This window comes from Balaenoptera musculus, chromosome 20 (genome assembly GCF_009873245.2).
Source record: "Balaenoptera musculus isolate JJ_BM4_2016_0621 chromosome 20, mBalMus1.pri.v3, whole genome shotgun sequence".
In the NCBI taxonomy this organism is placed as follows: domain Eukaryota; kingdom Metazoa; phylum Chordata; class Mammalia; order Artiodactyla; family Balaenopteridae; genus Balaenoptera; species Balaenoptera musculus.
In genome coordinates, this window is record NC_045804.1 from 18,535,195 (window position 1) to 18,561,266 (window position 26,072).

Sequence of the window (26,072 nt, forward strand, 5' to 3'; positions counted from 1 at the left end):
TGATATCCTTCACTATCAAAAGAAACATATATATATATATATACACACATACACACACATATATATGAACGGCTTAAATACAAGAACATCACTATTAGCACAATCTATTAATTTATAATAGATTAATAACAATAATAATATTATTAATACTAATAAATAAATTAATAAAAGTGGGGAAAAAGGAAAATCTTAAAATTGTTTTAAATCTAGTTCTCAATGAATTAGAAACATTGGGGATGTAACAGTCAAATTACCATGTCATTATAATTAGAAGCATGTTTTAAAGCATTTGAGTATCATATTTTCTTTGAGTACCACTTACCTAACACTGATGAAATTTTAAAAATAAAAAATGTGAACACCATTAACATTCTAGCAGGGCCTAAGATGACAAACTAGTTCTTGGGGAAAATAAAACATTCAATTGTCCATGTAGCCTACTCATAGACCCCAAACCTCACCTGACAAACATCTTAAGATTATTTGGAATATTTCCAAAGGCAAGGCTTTAAAATTTCCAAGCGTTGATAAGGGCTGAGAATCTGGGTCAAGGATGTTGGGAAAATGGCTGGATCGATGATTACTACGTCTGTATTTCTGGTTGGGAATCAAAGTGAAACTGGTATTTACTCTAGATGCCATCCTTTTTCTTATCTCATGGATTTATCCTGATTAGAAAAACAAAGTAAAAGAGACAACGAAGAAAGGAAGTCATAATGATGAAGAGCTGTTGTTTTTTTAAATGGAGAGGTTCATACTTTGATGGGCAACACCCGTCTCTTTATATTTACAAAACTTTTAATGTGATGTCCAATTTATGGAGTCCAACCAGTAGAGTCTACTTATTCATCTCAGCATGATATGAAATACTTAAAGATCTTTTCCCTCTTAGCCAAATATTTTAGATAGAGCTTTAGCAGAAAATGAGATGTGTATTTGGATGAGATATATTCTAAGAAAAGAAATGTGACATTTTTATGTGACATTTTTAAAGGGGCTTCCCTGGTGGCGCAGTGGTTAAGAATCCGCCTGCCAATGCAGGGGACACGGGTTCGAGCCCTGGTCTGGGAAGATCCCACATGCCGCGGAGCAGCTGGGCCCGTGAGCCACAATTGCTGAGCCTGCGCGTCTGGAATCTGTGCTCCGCAACAAGAGAGGCCGCGACAGTGAGAGGCCCGCGCACCGCGATGAAGAGTGGCCCCCGCTCGCCGCAACTGGAGAAAGCCCTCGCACAGAAACGAAGACCCAACACAGCCAAAAATAAAGAAATTAATTAAAAAAAAAAAAACATACTATACATAGCACTTTGCTTCAGCATTCAATTTAGCAGATATTTAAAAATAATCATTAAAATTACACAAGTAACGTGTGCATTGTCAAATTTTTACAAAATACAGCAAAACAAAAAGAAAATTAAATTCATTTGGTTTTTAACATTTAAAATTAAGCACTTTGGTTTATATCATTCCAGAATTTTACATATACATTTCATTTTTACAAAAAAAGAGGGAATCTCTGTTCACACTATTTTGCAATCTGCTTTTTCAGTTTTAATTGTAATTAGAATTGTAATTTCTTTCCATGCCAATAGATACACTTCTGCAAGTATATGTACTGATATTTTAAGAACTGCATGGGATTCCATCAAATGGAAGAATCTTAATTTATTTAATCCATAAGATTGCTTTTAACTTTTCACAGTAGGCATTTTAAAGCATTTTCATTATAGTAAAATATACATCTGGCCTAGGATTTGTTCTGTTTCTCTGAGGACCAGGTAACCTGGGATTTGGATGGGGGCCTGTGGGCTCTTCAGAGACTCACTGACACCCAATACCCAGGGGACTTTAGTGTGTCAACTACACACTACATATATTTTTAAACCTCTGAGAGGACTGAAACACAATAACCCAAATTCTTCTAAAACTGAACTCTCCTCTTACAATTCTTTATTTTCCTCAGACCTGAACGTTTTGGGGGAGATAGCAGGCTTTTCTGAAAACCCTAAAGGTGTAATTCCAAATTATTTCTGGTTTCCTCTCAGCCCTCTAGAGAATGAGAATCACGAGCCCAAATAATCCTAATAAGACGATGTTTCAATACCCTGCTCCACCCGACTCATTCTTGCCCACGTGTGAAAGGCTTTGAGGGCCCTCTTGGATGAACTTTTCCCCCCCTTTTCAGAGAAAACCGTCCAACAGCAATTCACTAGGATTTCTACTTTGTTTTAACCTAAGAAAATCCTTTGAAGAGACCCACCCCCATCTGCTCGGGAATTAGCCCAAAACATCTCCAAAGAGGTAAACTAGGGAGGCCATAAAAGAGAAACTGGTCAATATAAGAGTCAAAGCACACTGTGGTGCATTTTTGACCCTCTTCAGCCCATGAAAAGATGAAACTATCTCCAGAAAGCATTGGGGAAAAAAATCTCTTTTTACCACAGATTTTGACAGTTTTCCGGCTAAAAGATCACAAGAAAATGGGACTTAATCGTTTTGTCCTACCATCCTCAAATTTCTTACTGTTTAAAAAAGAAAATATTTCCTCAAGGTTTTGCCGCCGGTAAGAGGGAGGTTCCGGCTCCCGTCAGCTCCAGCCTCCCAGGCGCCCCCTTGGCCTCGAGAATATTTTAGAATCCTCCCAGGAGCCCCAGCGGGAAGGAGGCCCCGCCCCCTCATGAATAGCAAGAACCTCGGCTCCCATAGTACCCTCCTTCCACAAGAATATTTTAGAACCCTCCCAGGAGCCACAGCGGCAGGGAGGCCCCGCCCCGTCATAAATATTCAAAAGAACGACACCCACAGTGCCCTCCTACACCATGAATAATTAACGAGGATGAGGCCTTTGGATCCTGAGCTTAACCCAAAGCCACCCTTTGCTTCAGGCTGATGAGAGGAAGGGGTGGAGCCGTTAGAGACGGGGAGGGGAGGGTGCAAAACGAAGAGAGCCCGAACCTGGCGCAGCACACATCTGCCCCAAACCACTTCCTTTCCCTTTAACCTAGTTTTGCGCCGGTTTTTAATTCCTCCCCCCACCCCGACCCCCCCGACCCAGAAGAGGGTAGGTTACAAGAGCTTTCATGAAAACTTCTGTTGGGAAAAACCTCCAAACGTTCCTTTTTAAACCTATCTGGGTGCCTAGAATCAAAGGAGGGTGAGTGCCTCCGGCATCTCAAGATGGGGTCCAAGACAAATCTTCCTTGCATGGCCCTCCTCCCTTAAAGATTAAGTTCTCAATCATTTATTCATTCAGTAGCTATTTGTTGAAACCTGCTCTGGGTCAGTCACTGGAGTAGGCCCTAAAGATACAACAGAGAACAAGATGTATAAGTTTCCTGCCTTGATGGAGCTCATTAATCTAATGGGAAATATAGAATAAACAGACAAAATAAACTGCAGATGGAGAGCAGTGTTATGGAGGAAATAAGGCAACAGAAAATGAGAAGGTTGGGGGTAGGGAGTGTACACCTACGTTAGATGGACTGGTCAGAAAGGTCCCTTTCAGGAGGTTACATTTAATTTGAGAACTAATGGAGGAGAAGGAGCCAGTCAGGAGAAGGGCTGGGAGAAAATGGAACAGCAGGAAAGATCTTGGTATGTTCTAGGCATTTGCAAGGCCGGCTGGTTGAGTTTAGTGAGCAATTAGGAGTGGCCTCATGGAGACTGTGGAGAAGGCAGCATAGATGGGGGTGTGCAGGACCTTATATAAAGGCCTTAAATGAGGGCCATTTTCGACCCCCTGAAGGCTCTCTATACTCCTGCTTTTGGGGACCCACTCCACATTATATCCAAGAAATTAATATGTACCCACATCCCTCAGTAAAATAAAATATATAAATAACTTCATAAAGGTTGAGATGAAATTTAGGATTAATTGACATATATCATGCAGTCACAAATATTCATTAATTTTGACTTACAAAGTTTATTCAGAGCCAGTTCCTTTTTTTCTCCCCTGTCTCAAGCATTTTTTTTTAGGTCTGCGACAAGGTCTCAGCCCCTATGCTGTGGGCTATGAGTGCCTAGTGGATACCAAGGTGTGGAGTGATGAGAAGTTTGGATTTTATTCAAAGTGTCATGGAAAGTCATGGATGAGTTTTAAGCAGTGATACAATCTGATTTACATCACTTAAAGATTGCTCTGGCTTTTATGTGGAGAATGAATGAGGTGGGTGAGAGTAGAAGAGGTAAGACATGTTAGGATGTTGTGCAGGGCTGGAGTGGTGGCCTTGGAGAGACAGGTTTGAGATATATTTTGGGGATAAAAGTAACTGAATTTGCTGATGGATTGGATATGGGAGGGAGGGAAAGGAAGGAGATAGGGATGATTCCCAGGCTTCTAACTTTAATAAGTGAGTGGATGGTAATCCTATTTACTGTGATATGCCAGTGGGGAGGAGTTTTTCTAGCAGAAAATTAAAAGTTTAATTTTGCAGATGGTAAATATGATATGTCTATGAGACATCTAAGGGAGATGTCAAGGAGGCAGTTGAATTACATCTGGAGGTTGGAGGAAAAAAATCTGGGCTGGATATATAAATTTAAGAGTTTTCTGCAATAGAAGAATAGTGACCTTCAGAGATTGGGGAAAGGAAGACAAGTTCTGCAAGGAGATTGAAAAGGAGTATCTAGTGGAGTAAACTGGAGAAAACCAGGAGAGAATGGAGTCACAGAGAAGCCTTGAAAGGGAGTGCTTCAAGAACGAGAGTGGTCAGCTGTGCCCAGTGCTGATTTCAGCCAGGTGTCCGCTGGATTAGCAATCTAGTTTAGGTAGAAGTACTGTGTGTCCACCTTGTCATTCCCCATCTCAGGAACCTATGGTGACTTTGCCTTGTCAGCCACATCAAACTCAAATCCCTCTGCCATTTCTTCAATGTCCTCTATCATCTATTCCTCCTCTATTGGTTCATTCATTATTTATGATCCATGCTCATTTTCTGCCAAGCCCCGTGTTAATTGCAGGGTAAGTACGGATTCTGTCTTCTAGTGGCTCATGGTCACAAGCACCCATCCTGGAGTAACATGTAGCAGGAATCAAATCTGCTATTTCAGCGAGGATGGGGGGGAAGGGGGAGAGGGATGGGAGGAGGTGTCTCTTCTTCAGCAGATTCACCCCCACTCTTTGTGCAGAACCTTCCATCAAAAATGACTTCCTTTCTTTCTAAATCTTCCTCCAGGACCCACTTTAAGATTGACACCTGCATAAAGCTTGTTTCTTCAATAAGTATGCTTTCTCTCCTAAACCACGCTGTAAACTTCTTGAGATGCCATATATCTCTTTTGTATCCTTCACAGATGAAAGAACAACAGACACAGAGATGGATCTACCATGGGGCTTTGGAAACTTAAGCTTCAGAGCCTCCTACTTGCATAGGTCCCTTCCAAGGCCCCATACTTAATTTTGTATTCATAAACAGTGGGTGAAAACTGAAGACATATTTGCTGATGGTCTCTGAATTTACTAACTTCAAATATTTGTTGACTTATTAAGCTTGTTTTATTTATAGGGCTCTATATGAGAATTGTAGTTACTGCTTATATAATTCCCTTGCACAAAAGCCTTCAGTGGCTCCTTATTGCCTTTAATTAAATAAAAGTTTCCCAACCTGGCCTTCAAGGACTGCTTCCATGTGGCCAAATTCTATGTCTCCAGCCTTATTTCCCCCTAACTGAACCCCTTGCTGTCACCTTGGTATTGTTGTTCATACTGATTTCTCTGCTCGGAAAGGTCTCTTCCAACTCTACCTTTTGACATCCTAAGATAGCCTTTAGGCCCTTGCTCCTGCAAGAGAGGTCCCTGGATGAACCAAGTGACCTGAGAGCTTGTTAGAAACGCAGAAACTCAAATGCAGCTCCAGACCTACTGAATCAGAAACTGCATTTTAACAAAATCCACAGTCAAGTTTGAGATACACCGACTTAGAACATTTCGAAGGCCACCTCCTCCTTTTCAACCCTTTAAAATCCCTAAAGTGAGAAATGTTTTTCCTCTTTTGAACCTTCTTCGTTCTTTGCTGGTACTTCTCTATGGTCACTTCATTCGGCCTTGACTCATGGTTAATTATGTACAACTTACCCTGTTAGATTGTGAGCTCTCTGACGGCAGTAACGGTGGAACTCAATTTAGGGATGAGTTAGTTGACTTGGTCTTCCTCTCGCTGCCCTGCTACATCCCCATACACACATGTAAACCAACCCAAACCTAGGTGGTGCTAGTGCTGTTTTAGTTGTTTCTCAGAATTTTGCAAGGATCTGTATGTAAATTGACTCTCAAATGTGCCATGTGTGGGAGGGAAAGTCTGTTGCAATTATTTTTACTTAATAAAATGAGCATTTAACTATTATTTTATGTTATGAAAGCCTAAAATATCATTCCCTTTACCTTTGACTGCTGCTGAGTGATCAAATTATACCTTCATCCCTGAATTCCAGAGTAGGAGGAGAGCTGACCTAAATTATTCAAAAACAGCTGGTTACTTGTAACATTACACAAAAATTTTAGGTAAGGAAATTCCACAAATTTCTTTGATTAAAACAATATACAGGTTTCTTTTCCTTAAAAATATTAATTTAAAATTCCTACAAGAAATCAATGTTTATTGCAGAAAAATGTAAAAATATACATATTTCCCCCCCACCCCCCAAAAATCAACCTAACCTTTCTACCTGGAGATAACCACTGATATCACTTCGGTACATCTCCTTCCTGTTGGAATCTTTCCTGGCCAATAAATATAGATCTATATCATCCCTTTTACTAGTTACATGGTATTTCACTATAAAGATATATCGCACATTTGTTTAATTGGTTCCACATCACTAGTTTGTTTCCAATTTTTTAATATTAAACAGTGCTGCAAGGAGCACTTTGTATATTCATCTGAGGATAAACTTTCTCAAATTCTGGTTTTAAGAAGATAACACTTAAAATTAGGATAAGCTTCAAGTGATAGAAAACTCCAAACTACAGTAGCTTAAACAAGATAGAAGTTAATTTTTCTTATATAAACAACGTTTTGAGATAAGTAATCAGGACTGGTGTGGCAGCTCCACAATCATCTGGAACCCAGGCTCCTTCTATCTTGTTGCTCCACATCCTCAACCTGTGGCTCCCACCTCATGGCCCAAGATGGCTGCTTGAGCTCAAGCTATCATATTCACATTCCAGTCAGCAGGAAGGAGGAAAGGGGGAAGAAGGGACTTCTCCCTGACACTTCAAAGACTCTTCCCTTGACGTGGATTTGGCCAGAATTTAGTAACATAGTCAGTCCTAACTGAGAAATATTTTGGAGGGCCCTGTGCCCAGCTTAAAAATAGGGGATTCTATTACTATATAAGAAGGGAAGAGCAGATATCAGAGTACAACAGCAGTCCCTGTACAAAAAGTAAGCACATTTTCCACGTTTTACTTTCTGATTTCCCAACCCTTATTGAACAGTTTTTTAATGTCCAAATTAATCTAATTAATCTAACAGGCTAAATCAGAACAGGCCTGTTGGTTCTTGATAGAGAAAACACATAGTTGGCTTATATCTTTTATATAATTGAAAATAACTAAAGCTACTTCTAAATTCCCTTCTTTAGACAAAGTAATTTCCTTTCTAATTTGATTTCCTTGGCATTTCCAAATCCTATTCCATCCTTCTGATGTATTTCTCATCTTCTCTTGATGTTGCTTTATTTTGGTCCCTAAGTCTGTTACCTTTTCTTCTGACTAAATCATAACTGGTTGAATTGAATTGAAACAGTTATTTGTCCTTTACTTTTGTGCATTTATTTCTTTAAATACTAAGAACAAAGCCCACTGATTGAGGACTTTTTATCTTCTCTTTTGTCCTCATTTTTTTTAACGGAAAAGATGGGTATTTTCTTTTTTGACTCTTCATGTTTAAAGACTAGTCAGCTGAATCACAAAAATTGCCAGCAAAAATAATAAGGCAGGTTCAAGTGACTTGTATAGGGCAGTCAGAGAATAAAATATACAAACGAGAGTAAAAAATGTATAAACTAAGGGTATGTGGAACCAGGGACTGTTACATAGAGTCCTTAGGATGTAACATGGTGACAAGATTTCATCCAATAAAAGGCTTTGGCAGGAGAATAGCAAGAAATTCTTCACTTTTCAGACAAGGACACCAAGGCCCAACAAGTTGTGTCTTTCCCAAGATTTTCAACTCCAGTGTCCTTCCCAGCATGAAGCCAGTTTTAGTGATTACGTTTGGGTCATGTCAAATTTTGCCTGGAAAAGCGCTATGTTAAAAAGTCTACTATATAAAAAGAAGGAAAAAAAAAAGAGAGAGAAAAAAAGTCTTATAAAGTAATGTGTGTGGTATTATACTATTTTAAAATGAAAAAAAATGTATATATAAGTATATAAAATACTGGAAGTGTAAGCTGATAGGGTAGGGGGTCCCCAGAGAAAGAGAACCAGATATAGCCTTTTGACACGAGAAGCCATTTGAGGCTTAAGTCATTTTGCGATCTAAGTCTGGTCATATTGCTTGCCCTTGAACAGGTCTGGGTAATAATGATCTTAAGGGAACAAAAGAACAAACTGTTACCAGGCAAGATAAGTAGCAATATTAAAGATAATAAATCAGTTGTAAATACTCCAGGTTCTGTTTCAAAGGTAAAGATTGGCCTGAAGCACTTTCTTGAGCTGTTCTGCAGAATTCAAACCCCCGTCAAGCGCTCATCAGATCAACTGGAATCTTAAGGGACGATGATGTTGACATCTTCTGACCCTCTTGGCTTTAATCAACTAAAGCTTGAACTCTGTTGACCTTTGTCCCAATTCTATGCTGACTTCTCTGCTCAGACCCCTTCATGAATATGCATGTACCCTTAGCTTAAACTCTTACCCAATTTTGCTGTTTGGGGAGATACTGCTTTGCGAAAGATCCCTAGTGTTCTCCTTACTTTCTGCAAGTAATAAATCCCTCTTTCTCCCTATCTTTGGCCTGGGTGTGTCTTTTGGCTCAACACCCACTAAGAGGCGAACCCAGTTTTCAGGTAACAGGAGGAATGACACTAGTAATATGTCAGCAGTAGTTATTTTTGCGTGGCAATATTAAGGGAGATTTAAGTAAGTTCTTTTTTGTTTTGTGCATTTCGGGGTTTTCCAAGCTCTCTGTATTGAGTCCACATTATTTGCATTATTAGAAAAAATATTTAAAATGTACACTGTTGTATATTACTGTAGCACAAATGGAAGAGATGGAGAAGGGTTGAAAAGGTGTTTTGGATATTTTTAAACGAGTATTGTCATAAACCGAAATATAGCAATAAATAAATGTACTCAAATATTTAAGCCAGTTGATAGCTCTGTCTGGGAAATTATGAGGCTGAGGAACAAATAGCACAGCAGTTAGTGGACACTATGCCCTTTTCCCAAAATCTTTTTCTGATCTCCTTTCAAAAGGAGCCCTCCCTCAAGATTAGTTTTTAGAAAGGTGTAGGATTCTGAATTTTTTTTTTGGCCTCATGGCTTGTGGGATGTTAGTCTGGGCAGTGAGAGCACAGAGTCCTAACCACTGGACTGCCAGAGAATTCCCCAGGATTCTGATTTTATTACCCCTTAGATTGCATCAGGCTCCAGGCAGCTATACAAAAAAACCCTGAGATAGTGTGGATTCAGATATGAAGGGACTAGCTATTGGCTCCCACTCTCAGAAGCCAACTCAACCCCAACTGGCAATAAATTTTTTAAAAATTGAAGTATAGTTGATTTAAAATATTGTGTTAGTTTCAGGCGTACAGCTAAGTGATTCAATTATATATATTTTTTCAGATTATTTTCCATTTTATGTTATTAAAAGATATTGAATATAGCTCGCTGTGCTATACAGTAAATCCTTGTTGCTTATCTATTTTACATATAGTGGTGTGTATCTGTTAATCCCATACTCCTAATTTATCCCTCCCCCGGCTTTCCCCTTTGGTAGCCATGAGTTTGATCTCTATGTCTGTGAATCTGTTTCTGTTTTGTAAATAAATTCATTTGTATTATTTTTTAGATTCCACATATAAATGATATATAATATTTGTCTTTCTCTGTCTGACTTCACTTAGTATGATAATCTCTAGGTCCATCCATGTTGCTGCAAATGGCATTTTTAAATTCTTTTTATGGCTAATATTCCATTATATATATGAAGCACATCTTCTTATCCATTTATCTGTTGATGGACACTTAGGTTGCTTTCATGTCTTGGCTATTGTAAATAGTGCTACTATGAACATTGGGGTGCATGTATCTTTTTTAATTAAAGTTTTTGTTGTTGTTGTTGTTTGGCCGCACGACTTGTGGGATCTTAATTCCCGGACCAGGGATCTCGAACCCGTGTCCCCTGCAGTGCAAGCGTGGAGTCCTAACCACTGGACAGGCAGGGAATTCCCTGAATTAGAGTTTTCATCTTTTCCAGATATATGCCCAGGAGAAGGATCGCTGGATCATATGGTAGCTATATTTTTAGTTTTTTTGAGGAACCTCCATAATGTTCTCCATAGTGGCTGCACCAATTTACATTCCCACCAACAGTGTAGGAGGGTTCCCTTTTCTCCACACCCTCTCCAGCATTTATTATTTGTAGACTTTCTGATGATAGCCATTCTGATCTGTGTGAAGTGATATCTCACTGTGATTTTGATTTGTGTTTCTCTAGTAATTAGCAATGTTGAGCATCTTTTCATGTCCAACTGGCAATAAATTTAATCCCATATTTTATATTTTATAATTGAATTATTTGGGCTGTACTTTTAGCATTGTGTTGAGAATTCTGGAAAATGGTTTTGTTTTAAAAATTAAGGCCAATAAGTCACAAACTGGGAGCAAATATTTGCAAAAGACATGTCTGATAAAGGATTGTTACCCAAAATATACGAAAAACTCTTAAAATTGTAAGAAAATGAACAACCCAATTAAACAATGAGCTGAACAGATACCCAAGAAGATATACAAATGGAAAATAAACATATGAAAGATGCCATGCATCATATGTCCTCAGGGAACTGCAAATTTAAACAACATTCAGATCCCATTACACACCTATCAGAATGGCCAAATTCCAAAACACTGACAACACCAAATGCTGATGAGGATGTGGAGTAATAGGGACTGTCATTTATTGCTGGTGGGAACACAAAATGGTACAGCCACTTTGGGAGACAGTTTGGCAATTTCTTACAAAACTGAACATATTCTTACCATATGATCCAGCAATCATGCTTCTTGGTATTTACCCAAAGGAGTTGAAAACTTATGTCCACACAAAAACCTGCACATGGATGTTTATAGCAGCTTTATTCATAACTGCCAAAACTTGGAAGCAACCAAGTCCTTCAGTAGGTGATAGATAAATAAACTATGGTATATCCAGACAATGGAATATTCAGTGCTAAAAAGAAATGAGCTATCAAGCTACAAAAAGACATGGAGGAAACTTAAACACATATTGCTAAGTGAAAGAAGCCAATCTGAAAAGGCTACATACTGTATAATTCCAACTATATGACATGTGGAAAAGGCAAAACTATGGGGACAGTAAAAAGAGCAATGGTTGCCAGGGGCTAGAGAGGAGGGAGGAATGGGCAGGCAGAGCACAGAGGATTTTTAGGGCAGGGAAACTATTCTGTATGATACTGTAATACTGGATACATGTCATTATATGTTGTCAAAACCCTTAGAATGTACAACACCAAAAGTGAAACCTAATGTACTTTGGACTTTGGGTGACAATACTGTGTCTATCAAGTTTAACAAATGCAACATTCTGGTGGGGGATGTTGATGCTGGGGGTTGGATGGGGGGGGGCGGGAGCAGGAGGTAGATGGAAAATCTCTGTACCTTCCATTCATTTTGCTGTGAACCTAAAACTGCTCTAAAAAAATAAAAAAGTTAAGGCCAGCACTTAGTCTTTAATTCAGGGACACTTTTCCAGTTAAAAAACTAGACTTTCCAGATATAAAGCAGTTAGGTAAAAAAAAAAAAAATGTACATGCATTCCAGGTTGTGTGTGAGGGTGTGAAAGTAGATGAGCATTTGTACCCTTGCCTTTTAGAAGACAAAAATTAAATGTTCCAGAAATCTTTAAAAGATACTTTAAGAAAAAAAAATTTTTTCTGTTCTATTAAGTATTTCTTATCAGATCTCATGAATGCAACACTAACAGCAATTATTAAAGCAAATTTTGTGTGAGTAGCTTTGGGAGGACAGTCATTACAAAACACGGAACAAGTACGGAAAATACTCCCCTGTGGGGAAAAAAAAACTGCTAAAAAATTAATTTCCAGATGGTCAACTCAGATGGCTTGGTTCATTTGGAATGTTTTAGAAATTGAAAACACTGAAATTGGGAAAACACTGAAATTGGGGAAACTCAGAAATCTATAATTCTTATTAATGACTGAAATTACTAAGTAAACAAGCCACAGGATCTAGAGAGCTCACTGGCTACTGAACAGAGTGCATTTCAAGTAGAAATAGGTTCTGTAATTTTTCCAGCAGGTGACAGCAGAGAGCTGTGTAAAATTTAATGTTTTCTTAAATGAGGAGTGGAAATCCTCAAGGTGGAGAATTAGAAAGAGCTTTAGTTGTCACAGAACACCTTCAGTTTATAGATGAAGAAACTGAGCTACAAAAGATTACCTGACCTTCCTAAGGCAAAACTCTTCACTAACATAAATTCCTCGAAACACATCAGGCTATGCAAATTTCACTTATAATTACATTATACTCAAAGCAAACAAATTTAATTAGATATGAAAAAATATAATATTTCACATGAAATATTAAGGTATGATAAAAAAGCTTTTGGAGTATTTCCCTTTTTGATTAAACCTTAAAAAAAAAGAAAGAGGGGCCATCTGAAAGCTTTCTGATGGGAGGCGCACTGACAGGGAAAAAGTACAGATTTGGGAAGCAAGCCTGAATTTGATTCTTCATCCATCTCATTTCTGTTGTCTCACCTTGAATAAATTATTCAAGCTTTGTGTTCACTTTTTAAAAATTTCCTTTAAAAAATTATTTTATATATTTAAACAAATTTTTAATTGAAGTATAGTTGATTTACGATGTTGTATTAGTTGCAGGTGTACAGCAAAGTGATTCAGTTATACCTACATACATATCTACTTTTTTTCAGATTCTTTTCCATTCTAGGTTATTACAAAATATTGAGTATAGTTCCCTGTGCTATACTGTTCACTTTTAAATGGAGTGATAATAAGTATCCCATAGGGTTGTTGCAAGGTTTAGATGAGATCACGCTTGCAATGCGCTTGGCTCATAACATATCAGACACTCAATAAATATTACTTCCTTTTTCTACCCACTCTGGGGCACTCAGAGGTGGAGAAGCTGGGTACTTCCATTAATGGGGCTGCCAGGTAAAACACAGGACATCCAGTTAAATTTTAATTTCAGGTAAATGACAAGTAATTTTTTAGTATGTGTATGTCCCATGCAAAATCTGGGACATACATACACTAAAAAAGTGTCCGTTTTTGCATGTGACATACTCATACTAAAAATTACTTGTTGTTTATCTGAAATTAAAATTAAACTGGGTATCCTGTATTTTTCTTTGCTAAACCTGGCAACCCTAATTTTTAAAGGCTCCTGATTTATTACAAAATGAAGAAACACCAAAGCAGTGTTATACAATTAGTGGTAAATTTTAACATATTTACATTTAATAAGTTAGAATGCCAAACCAAGAAATATATTTTAATATAACTGCTAGTCAGAAGATAATGGTGGGACTTATAATAAATATCAACTCACAGGGCACTACAGGAATCATGGTCTGGTATTGGGACATGCACTTCAAACTACATAAAAAATGTCTTTTAAAAATCTTTTTTGTGTGCCTTTGTGACTGTATTGTAATCTCATTTGGAGATGAGGTCCAAGATCTAAATTTGGGGTTCTTTGTGGCTATGAGGGCTCTGCCAAACAGCTCTCTGGGCCCCCATAATTAGCCTTACTCACTTTCTAATATAATAGTAGAGATGCTTGGTACTTTATCCTGGAAAAATGTTTCCTTTGTCAAAAATGACAGGATCTTTTATGTGGTTGTATTTTATGTATTATTTCTTTGTTGACGTTGGGGAAAAAGGCAGAGAAAGCTAACGGGATGAATGCAGCCAAGGGACATAGTGGCCCAATTTCTACCCTGCAAGGAACTAGAGGAGCTGCAGCAAAACTTTAATATACCCCAAAGGAGGGCACGTTCTCCTTTTAACCACTTGCATAAAGGAGAGTTATGGTTTATTATATACTAAAGTTGTCTGTTCATCACATCACAAGTACTTCTTTAGACCACGGAACCACAAAGGTATTAGGAAAGAAGTAGCCTAGACATATCTAATTAAGTAGCTGGCCTCAGTGTTTGACACTGTGCCAGGCTTACAAATAAAGCCAAAACTCTAAAATATATATTGTTAGGGATCTCTGTAAAAATTACATTTATTAAACACTGAATAAATTTAAAAGAATATTTGAAAGATATGTGTGAGGAGAAAAGAATCGTGATGCAACAGACTCCTGTGTATACCTCACCACTCAGTTTTAGGAAACAAAGCAAAACATCATCGTGACCTCTGAAGTCCCCTAGGGTCCCCTCCCAGATCCCTTTCCTTCCCTCTCCCTCAGAGGGAACCATTATCTTGAATTTGTGTTTATAAATTCCCTTGCTTTTCATTACAGGTTTACCACATACATTTATTTTCCTTATATTTATGTGTATATATGTGCTTAAAATTTTAAGAGAAATATGGCATGCATACAAAATCGGTGTGAAAATATATATGTTTAGTTTAAACAACAACAATGAATACCTGTGAATCTATTACCAGGCCAAGATAGAACATTGTCAAGACCCATGCCTACTTCTCTCCAGTTGCATCTCCTCTCTTCCTCCCAGAGATGAATATTATCTGGAATTTTGGATTAACCATTTTTTGTTGTGGTAAAATACACATGATATTTACCATTTTAACTATCTTTATGTGTACGGTGCAGTGGCATCAAGTTCATTCATGTTGTTGTGCAACATCACCACCATCCATCTCCAGAACTTTTTTATCTTCCAACTGAAACTCTGTACTCATTAATACTAACTCTTCATTCTCTCCTCCCCACCCCAGATCCTGGAAGCCATGATTCCACTTCCTCTGTGAATTTTACTACTCCAGTGCCTTATATAAGTGGAATCATACATTATTTGTCCTTTTGTGTCTGGCTTATTTAATTTAACATAAAGTCTTTGAGCTTCATCCATGTTGTAACATATGTTAGAATTTCCTTCCTCTTAAAAAAAGGTTTAAATTCATCTGTGGAATGGGATTGCATTGAATCTATAGATCTATTTGAGGACATCTGACATTTTTATTAATGCAAATCTTACAGTCTATGAACATAGCAAAGCCCTCTGTTTATTTTGTTATTCTTTAATATCTCTTAATAAAGCTTTATAATTTTTCCCCATAGAGATCTGGTGCACCTTTTGTTAGATTTATTCCTGGGTACTTCATATTTTTAATCTATTAGTAGCTGGTGTATAGAAATGAGCTTGATTTTCATTTATTGATTTTGTTTCTAATACACTTGCTTGCTAAATTCTCTCTTTTTTAAATATAAATTTATTTATTTTATTTATTTTTGGCTGCATTGGGTCTTCGTTGCTGCACACAGGCTTTCTCTAGTTGCGGCAAGCTAGGGCTACTCTTCGTTGCAGTACCCAAGCTTCGCATTGTGGTAGCTTCTCTTGTTGCGGAGCACGGGCTCTAGGCGTGCGGGCTTCAGTAGTTGTGGCACGCGGGCTCAGTAGTTGTGGCTCGCAGGCTTAGTTGCTCCGCGGCTTGTGGGATCTTCCCAAGGGCTTGAACCCTTGGCTCCTGAATTGGCAGGCAGATTTTTAACCATTGCGCCACCAGGGAAGCCCTCATCATTATCTTTGCTAATAGTTTTTCTTTTTTAAAATCATGTATGTATGTTCAATTTTGTCAAAGACTTTTCCCCCTTACTCAGCTAACGTGGTACATTTCATTACTTGGTTTTCCTTTTTCATAACTTTGCATTATGAAAAATTTCCAATGTACATAAAAGTTGAAAGGATAGTACAGTGAACACACATATACCTATAATTTAGGCACAAAAATTGTGAACATTTTACTATTTTTGCTTTATCTATGTATATATAAATAATATATACTTTTTTTGAGTGGGCTATATATTTTTTTATTTATATATACTTTTTTGAGTGGGCTGTATATTTTTTTCTTTCTTTTTTATTTTTTTATTTATATATACTTTTTTTGAGTGGGCTGTATATTTTTTTCTTTCTTTTTTATTTTTTTATTTATATATACTTTTTTGAGTGGGCTGTATATTTTTTTCTTTCTTGTTTCTTTCTTTTTTTGAGTATATTTATATATACATTTTTTGAGTGGGCTGTATATTTTTTTCTTTCTTTTCTTTCGATAACTTTGAGTCCACACATTTTATTTTATTATTTATTTATTTATTTTTGACCATGTCACACGGCTTGTGGTGTCTTAATTCCCCGACCAGGGATTGAACCCAGGTCCTGGGCAGTGAGAGCGCTGAGTCCTAAACACTGGACCGCCAGGGAATTCCCTGTATGTTTTTTTTTCTTAACCATTTAAAGATAACTTGCAAATATGATGACATACTTCAGTATGCAGCTCATAAATATAAGGACTTTTTCCTGTTAAAACGTAATATGTTATACCTAGGAAAATGAATAATTAATTGACTTCTTAATACTCAGTCTACGAGACATTCCTGGAGTAAATCCAACTTGGGAATAATGTATTATCCTTTTAAACACTGCTGAATTCAGTTTGCTAATAGTTTACTTAGGATATTTGCACCTATGTTCGTGAGTGAACTTGGTATATCATTTTCCTTTCTGTGCTGTCCTTGTAATGTTTTGGAATGTTGCTTTGGCATTGTTTTTAATTTAATTTAATTAATTAAATTTAAATTTATATTAATTTAATGTGTCCATTAAATTAAGCTTGGTAATTGTGCTATTCAAATTTCATAAATCCTTACTGATTTTGTTTTCTTTTGTTGCCTGCTTGGTTTATTGATCACTTGAGGATATTACTGTCTCCCGTTATGATGATGGATTTTTCAGTCGTGTCTTTTAGTCTGTCAGTTTTTGTAGTATAGTTTTCATCATTATGTAGTGAACTTTCCGTATCTAATAATATTTTTTGCTTTCAAGTACATTTTATCTTGTTACTTTGTTACTTACATAGTTATGTCAGCTTTCTTTTACTTTGTATTTGCTTAGTGTGTCTTTTCCATTCTTTTGATGTCAACCTTTCTGTATCCTTATATTCTAGATGGGTTTTTTAAAAAGTGTATAGAGCTGGATTTTTCACTGCTCTGACAAGCCTTTAACTGCAGCATCTATCGCATTATACTTATTGCAATTACTGATTTTTTTTTTTAGCTATTTGGTTCCCCTTTTTATGATTATTTTTTCTCTGCCCTCTTAACTTTGTTTTGATTGCCAACTTCTTATCACTACATCCCCCCCCATTAGTTTAGAAGCTAAATATTTTATTCTTAGACTTTTAGTGCTTGATCTAAAAATTTGTTATGAGTACTTAACTCATCAAAGTCCAAAGTAAATCATTACCCTTTTGCCTTTTCCAAACACTGTGAGAACCTGAAAACACTTTAATTCCAATCACCCACTTTCTGACTTACGTTACTGGGTTGTATATTTTAGTTCTACCTTAATTGAGGTTGGGTTTTGTTGTTTTGTTTGTTTGTTTTTTGGGTTTTTTTTTCCTGTACAGTTTTTCTTATGCACAGAGCAGGGAGGGGCCTCAGTTTCTTGGCAACTGCTTTCCTCATGGTGGCCAGGACATTGCTCAGTTCTCTTGCTTTCCTCTTGGCACAGATATGTGTCCCTAATGTTTTCTGGATAAACTTGAGGGCCTGCTTGTCCTTGGAGACCTTGAACATCTCCGTGTCATGTTGCTCATTTAGGGCAAAGCTGCACACCTCTTGGATCATGTCCTGAGGGAACTCGGTGTGCTTGATGAGGTGCCCAAGGCCACAGCTGTGTCTTGGCTGGGTCATGATCTTGGTCACCTTCTGGCCCTTGTTGAGCCCATGGTCACAGGGTAGCACAGAGCCATGGTTAGACCTATACTGAGGTCCCTGGGGCCAGATGGCAGCAGATACCCTTTTGTTAGTTTTTTTAATGCCTTAGAAACTTACTATAGTTTTATGTAGTCAATAGATTAGATAAAATAGATAGTCCCTATGTGGTTAATTATTTTACCATTTACCGCTCTACCCTCCTTTTCATTTGTTTGAGATTCCTTCTTTTTCACCTTCGTTCTTTATAGATTTTCAGTGGGTATAGAATTCTAAGTTGATTGTAATTTCCTCTCAACACATTGAAAGTATTGTTTCATTATCTTCTTATTTTATTTTTAAATTTTTGGCTGCGTTGGGTCTTTGTTGCTGCATGTGGGCTTTCTCTAGTTGCGGCGAGCGGAGGCTACTCTTGTTTGCAGTGCGCGGGCTTATTGCGGTGGCTTCTCTTGTTGCAGAGCACGGGCTCCAGGCACGCAGGCTTCAGTAGTTGTGGTGCACAGGCTTAATTGCTCTGAGGCATGTGGGATCTTCCCGGCCCAGGGCTTGAACCCATGTCCCCTGCATTGGCAGGCAGATTCTTAACCACTGCGCCACCAGGGAAGTCCTGTTCCATTATCTTCTTACCTTTATTGTTGCTCTTAAGAAGTTGGCTATCAGTCTAATGTTGCAGCTTTGAAGTTATCTGACCTTTCTCTCTGCTTTTACGATCTAGTCTGTCTTTGGTGTTCTGCAATTTTATTATCATGTGTTGGATTGGAAATCTCCTTTTATTTCTATTAGAAATTCAGTGGGGGCTTCCCTGGTGGCACAGTAGTTAAGAATCCACCTGCTAATGCCGGGGACATGGGTTCGAGCCCTGGTTTGGGAAGATCAGACCTGCCGCGGAGCAACTAAGCCTGTGTGCCACAACTACTGAGCCTGCGCTCTAGAGCCCGCGAGCCACAACTACTGAAGATGGCGCACCTAGAGCCCGTGCTCCTCAACAAGAGAAGCCACCGCAATGAGAAGGCCGCACACTGCCACGAAGAGTAGCCCCCACTCGCCACAACTAGAGAAAGCCCGCGAACAGCAACAAAGACCCAATGCAGCCAAAAATAAATAAATAGATAGATAGATTAAAAAAAAGGAAAGAAATTAATTGGAATTCTTGAATCTGAGTATTCTTTCATATTTCATTTCTTTGTCTCACTGTGCTATAGCTTGAGTCATTTCTTCAGGTGTTTTCTAGTTCACTAATTCTCTCTTCAGTGTGTCTAATCTGCTATTCAGTCCACTCAGTTTTAAATTTTATTTATTACATTTTTCAGTCCCAGAATTTTATTTATTTTTTTAAACTACTTGATCATTTTTGTAGCTCTTCTTATTTACTCATATTATTTCTTAAAAGCTCTAAAATAGTTATTTTATATTGTGTTTCTGATCATTCCTATATCTAAAGTTTTTATAAATCTGATTCTGCTGCCTATATTCCTGCATCTCTTGCTCCTGGAGCTTAGCTTCCTTGGGTTTTGTGATTTTTTCCCCCCACTTAAAAAAATTGAATTGCTTATTGAGTTTTGAGAGATCTTTAAATATTTTGGGTATAAATTCTTTTTTTAAATTAATTTTTATTGGAGTATAGTTGCTTTGCAGTGTTGTGTTAGTTTCTACTGTACAGCAAAATGAATCAGCTATACATATATCCCCTCTTTTTTGGATTTTCTTCCCATTTAGGTTACCACAGTGCATTAAGTAGAGTTCCCTATGCTACAGTATATTCTCATTAGTTTTTGTGATTTTTTTTTTGAATTTTTGAATTTTATTTTATTTATTTTTTTATACAGCAGGTTCTTATTAGTCATCAATTTTATACACATCAGTGTATACATGTCAATCCCAATCTCCCAATTCATCACACCACCATCCCCACCCCCCTGCGACTTTCCCCCCTTGGTGTCCATACGTTTGTTCTCTACATCTGTGTCTCAACTTCTGCCCTGCAAACCGGTTCATCTGTACCATTTTTCTAGGTTCCACATACATGCGTTAATATACGATATTTGTTTTTCTCTTTCTGACTTACTTCACTCTGTATGACAGTCTCTAGATCCATCCACATCTCAACAAATGACTCAATTTCGTTCCTTTTTATGGCTGAGTAATATTCCATTGTATATATGTACCACATCTTCTTTATCCATTCGTCTGTCGATGGGCATTTAGGTTGCTTCCATGACCTGGTTATTGTAAATAGTGCTACAATGAACATTGGGGTGCATGTGTCTTTTTGAATTATGGTTTTCTCTGGGTATATGCCCAGTAGTGGGATTGCTGGATCATATGGTAATTCTATTTTTAGTTTTTTAAGGAACCTCCATACTGTTTTCCATAGTGGCTGTATCAATTTACGTTCCCACCAACATTGCAAGAGAGTTCCCTTTTCTCCTCACCCTCTCCAGCATTTGTTGTTTGTAGATTTTCTGATGATGCCCATTCTAACTGGTGTGAGGTGATACCTCATTGTAGTTTTGATTCGCATTTCTCTAATAATTAGTGATGTTAAGCAGCTTTTAAAAATCATTTTTTAAAAATTTTACTGCAGTATAGTTGATTTACAATGTTGTGTTAATTTCTGCTGTACAGCAAAGTGACTCAGTTATATATATATATATGTGTGTGTGTGTGTGTGTGTGTGTATATATATGTGTGTGTATATATATATATATTATTTTTCATGTTCTTTTCCATTATGGTTTATTACAGGATATGGAATATAGTTCCCTGTGTTATACAGTAGGACCTTTTTGTTTATGGGTTTTGTGATTTTTTTTTTTGCAGCACTCTTAGGGGTTAATAATTTATCCCGGTTCTCCCTATTCCCCTAGGATCTTCAACTGGGCACCAGATATATATATATATATTTTTTAAATTTTATTTATTTATTTATTATTTTATGGCTGTGTTGGGTCTTCGTTTCTGTGCGAGGGCTTTCTCTAATTGCAGCAAGTGGGGGCCACTCTTCATCGTGGTGTGCGGGCCTCTCACTATCACAGCCTCTCTTGTTGCGGAGCACACGCTCCAGATGTGCAGGCTCAGCAATTGTGGCTCACGGGCCTAGCTGCTCCGCGGCATGTGGGATCTTCCCAGACCAGGGCTTGAACCCGTGCCCCCTGCACTGGCAGGCAGACTCTCAACCACTGCGCCACCAGGGAAGCCCCCAAGGGTTTTGTGATTTTTGACTGTGATTTAATATTTCTTAAAATTTTATCTGTGGGAATTTTGGAGGGCCTGAGATAAAGGTGGGTTCATCTAAGAGGATTTGTGTTTGCTTCTCCCAGCACTTAGGACCACTTTACATTACATGCTCTGCTAGAGGCTTTTCAGACCATCCAATTAATATGAATCTGCACTGCAAACTTGTTTTAGCGCTAGCTTTTGGTTACACATTTTCAGGAAGTTGTTTCACCTTCCTGTGGTAACAAGAATCAAGACAGCCCATTTTGGTTGCAGACCTTCCAGGTGGAAGGATTAGATTTATTTCTGGATTAGCCTAACAGTAAAAGTATAGCCTTTAAGGGCCTGACCTGTATGAGGAGGTATCCAGTTAGAATCTCCACCTTAGGCAGACCTGGGGCTCTGTCTCCTGTCCCTGGAGCTCCTTGAGGTCTTGAAAACTGAGAGCCAACTGGTTTGATAATTTCTCCATTTATCTCTGGGTTCCTACCATCACTTGGTTTTGGATGAATATTCCTTGTTTTTATTCATGCATTTAGAAGAAAATATTTTTCGTGTTTCATCCAGAATTTTTCGTTTTCAGCAGGGGAATTAGTTAGGATGCCTGGATTTATGGTATCATCCAAAATGCAAGTCTGCATCACTTATTTTTCAATAATATTCTTAAAGCTTCTTTAGAAAATACTCAGGCTTTTATGTGCATTGCCTTTATGTGCCAAACCTTTCTTCCATCTCTTTATATTATTCTTTCCTTTCAATACCCTGTCCTTTAAGTATGACACATACTCATTGAACTTTAGCATGTGAAACTGATATCTTTGGCTGATGAAGAATTATGTAATGTTAGGCAGAGAAAAAGATTTCAAGGGCAGCTGAGGTCTGCAATGTTCATGCAGTTTTGGATCATTTTTGCCTCTTGTTTTCTCTTATGGTTTAAACTTCAATTTTTAAATACTTCTAAATTGCCCTGTTTATTTTCCTCCTTAACATCTCTGGTAAACAGAACAGTTAATGTTTATCAAAGGAACATTTTTAAGGACAGCGTGAGCACATTGGATGATCTGTTTTCAGCGTGTTGGGTTTTGAAGCACATAATAGAAGCATTTTGAGCATCTGATTCTCCACATTTTATCAAATAACAAGTTTTATTTTCTATGAGTGCACTGATTATCGCAGCAAGAGCAAGAAAACATGGCAAAGAGGAGAGGAGATGGGCTCAACTCTCGCTTCTATTTCTCAGCCTTTCTTTTTCTCACTTTCCTTCTATTTCCTAAAACCTCTGACCAGCTTGGAGGAAGCCATACCCCACTCCTCCTGAAAACGAACAAAGATGGTTCTCTTCTTACTCTCAGGAGCGTTCTCCCAGGTGACCTGCTTCAATCTCAGTTTTTTCTGGGACATCATTTTCTCCTTTTTTTCTCTCCTATCTCTCTGGTTTCTCCGTCTCACCTCCTTCTCAGCTCTTTTCTCTTTACCTACTCCTTAAATGCCAATGTTCCTTAAGGCTGTGCAAGAGACCATTTTCTCTTCTTCATCTAAACACTCACCCCCACCTGTGGCTCTGTTCACTACTTTATGCTGATGATTCACAAAGATGTATCTCCAGGTCAGTCTCCCCAGGAGCTCCAGGTCCTCATAACCAGCTACCTACTGGGCACCTCCACCTGGATGGCTCAGGGGCTTCTCAACCCAGTATGTCCCAACTCATTTTTCCACTCAGCTCTCCACCTCCACTAATAATATCTGCTTCTCTTCCTGCTTCTGTTTCAGCCGGAACCTATTTTACACCATTCTGTTTCTTTATATCCTTATCTCCTTCTTTCTCTAAGGAGGGCCAGTTTTTTCTTTATATATATAATTATGTATATATAAATTTCTATATTATAGTATATCATTATATATTCATTTTCTATTCCATTACCAGTGCTACTGCCCCATCCAGCCTGGCCCTTATCCTTTCTTGCTTAGGCCACTACATTTGCATCTTTTTTTCTTTTTCAAGCCACTCCACGCGGCTTGCGGGATCTTAGTTCCCTGACCAGGGATTGAACCTGGGCCACGACAGTGAAAGCCCCGAGTCGTAACCACTGGTGTCGTGACCACTGGATCGCCAGGGAGTTCCCTACATTTGCATCTTAACTGATCTCCCTGCTTCCCCTAACATCCTCCTCTAATCCATCCTCCACACTGCCTCCAGGGGTTCTCCAGTGTGATGGTTCTAGAGTGCAAATTTGGTGATATCTTTTCTTGTTTAAAATCCTTCACTGGGGCACTCACCTTCAGGACACGTTAGAATCCCTCCACGTAGCATACAAGCTCCCCTACTCTTATCTTGGCATGCGCCTCTCTTGTACCTTGCCACACCCACCCCGTGTGCCCTCAGAGTGAATAACTCACACTTCCCAAAGGCCCTAGGGCTCTTGCACACCAGTGTACTTTGCTGGGAACGCTTTCCTCTTTTCGTTCACTTCTTAGCCAGCTCATTCCTTGCTGTTTATCCTTCCAGTCTCAGCTCAGCTTCACTTCCTCTTGAAAGCTTCCATTGAAACCTCCTCCTCCTCCTTCCTCAGTCTGAATTAGTGCCCTCCGTTGAGCACATTTATGTCTTGGAGCCTATTTGTCAGTAGCGTGGAGCTCAGTCTACTGGGTTGTGAACTCCTCGAGGGCGGGAGCTATTTCCTGCTCTCTTTGGGATCTTTGGCACCTAACATGGTGCCAGGCACAGCAGACATTTTATTTTATTTATTTGGCCACACGGCTTGCTGGATCTGATCCCAACCAGGAATTGAACCCATGCCCCCTGCAGTGGAAGTGCAGAGTCCTAAACACTGGGCCGCCAGGGAATTCCCAGGCATTTAAAAATATATATTTACAGGGCTTCCCTGGTGGCGCAGTGGTGAAGAATCCGCCTGCCAATGCAGCGCACACAGGTTCGAACCCTGCTCCACGTGCCGCGGAGCAACTAAGCCCGCGTGCCACAACTACTGAGCCTGCGCTCTAGAGCCTGCGAGCCACAACTACTGAGGCCACGTGCCATAACTACTGAAGTCCATGAGCCTAGAGCCCGTGCTCAGCAGCAAGAGAAGCCACCGCAGTGAGAAGCCTGTGCACTGCAACAAAGAGTAGCCTCTGCTCCCCGCAACTAGAGAAAGCCTGCGCGCAGCAACAAAGACTCAATGCAGCCAAAAATAAAAAAATAAAGTAAATAAATTTATTTTAAAAAATTTATTTATTTGGTTGTGCCAGGTCTTAGTTGTGGCAGGCAGGGTCCTTAGTTGTGGCTCGCCCGCTCCTTAGTTGCGGCCCGCATCTGGGATCTAGTTTCCTGACCAGGGATCCAACCCCAGCCCCCTTCAGTGAGAGCGTGGAGTCTTAACTACTGAACCACCAGGGAAGTCCCTTCCCAGGCATTTTAATCAATGAGTCTCTTGATTGGCTTTTTGATCCCAAGTTCTTTTGTTTATTAGCTGTGTGATCTTGGGTGAGTCATTTAACCTCCTTGTATTTTAGTAGAAATAATAATAATATGCCTGTCACAAGGATTAAATGAGATAAAGCATATTAAAATGCTTTGCAGATTGCATTTCACTGCTTTTCAAATGTAAGGACTTATTATTACCACTTATGTGTTGCTTTGATTTGTAGGCTTTTTAAAAAAATATGCTCTCTTGGTTTTCCCCTTTCTCTGGGACCTTGCTCTGCTCCCCCAAATGCCCCGTCTCCCTCCTTTTCCAGCTCACAGCTTCTTTCTCTTCCGCCTGCAAATCTGTTCTCATTACACCCATTCTAAAAGCCCATCTTCCTCCAATCCTACCTCCCTCTCAAGCCGTTGTCCTTCCTTTCTTCTGCCCATAGCTGCCAAAGCCCTTCAAGAGCAGTTTAGCTGACTACCTCTTGGCTCTCACCACCTACTCCTTTCTTACCCAGCACAATCTGGATCCCGTTCTCAGCGTGTCACAGTCACTGCACCCTTTGAGGGCTCTCGAGACCTCCTGTTGCCAAATCCAGCGGGCTCTTTTACAGGCCTCATCCTACTGGACCACAGAAGCATCTGGCTCTGCTGATGGCCTCCCCCTGCTTGAAACCTCCTCCTCGGCTATCCTGATCCTGTACTTTCCTGATTTCGCTTTTCTCTCTCCAACGTTGCTTGTTCTCATCCCATAAATGTTGGCATTCCTTAGGACTCTGCCTTCAGGCCTCTTGTTTCCTCTCTTCTCTGCTTGGTGATCTCACCCACTCCCACGATTGCCACTAGAACCTCTTTGCAGATGCCTGCCGGTCTGTACTTTTAGAGCCAAGCTCCTTCCTGAACTTTCGCTCCATGTGTACTGGATACTACTTTGGGTGGACTTGCTGGGACCTGAAACTCCAAATGTCCAAAATGAAAATTATCCTGTAAGCAGATGGGATAAGTGGTTCCCCAGATGAAGAGAACCAGGCATGGGTTTGTTGACATAAGAGAAGCCATTTTTGGCCTAATCCGTTTTGTGATCTAAGCCTGCACAATGCTTGTCCTTGAACAGGTCTCAGTATTTTTTTTTTAACATCTCTATTGGAGTATCGTTGCTTTACAATGGTGTGTGAGTTTCTGCTTTATAACAAAGTGAGTCAGCTGTACATATACATATATCCCCATATCTCCTCCCTCTTGTGTCTCCCTCCCACCCTCCCTATCCCACCCCTCTAGGCGGTCAAAAAGCACCGAGCTGCTC

The 26,072-nt window shown here is 39.0% G+C and overlaps 1 pseudogene; it reads right to left on the minus strand.

Moving 5' to 3' along the window:
- Positions 1 to 3,653: 3,653 nt before the first annotated feature.
- LOC118886665 lies at positions 3,654 to 18,182 on the minus strand (annotated as a pseudogene).
- Between the last annotated feature and the right edge of the window lie 7,890 nt (positions 18,183 to 26,072).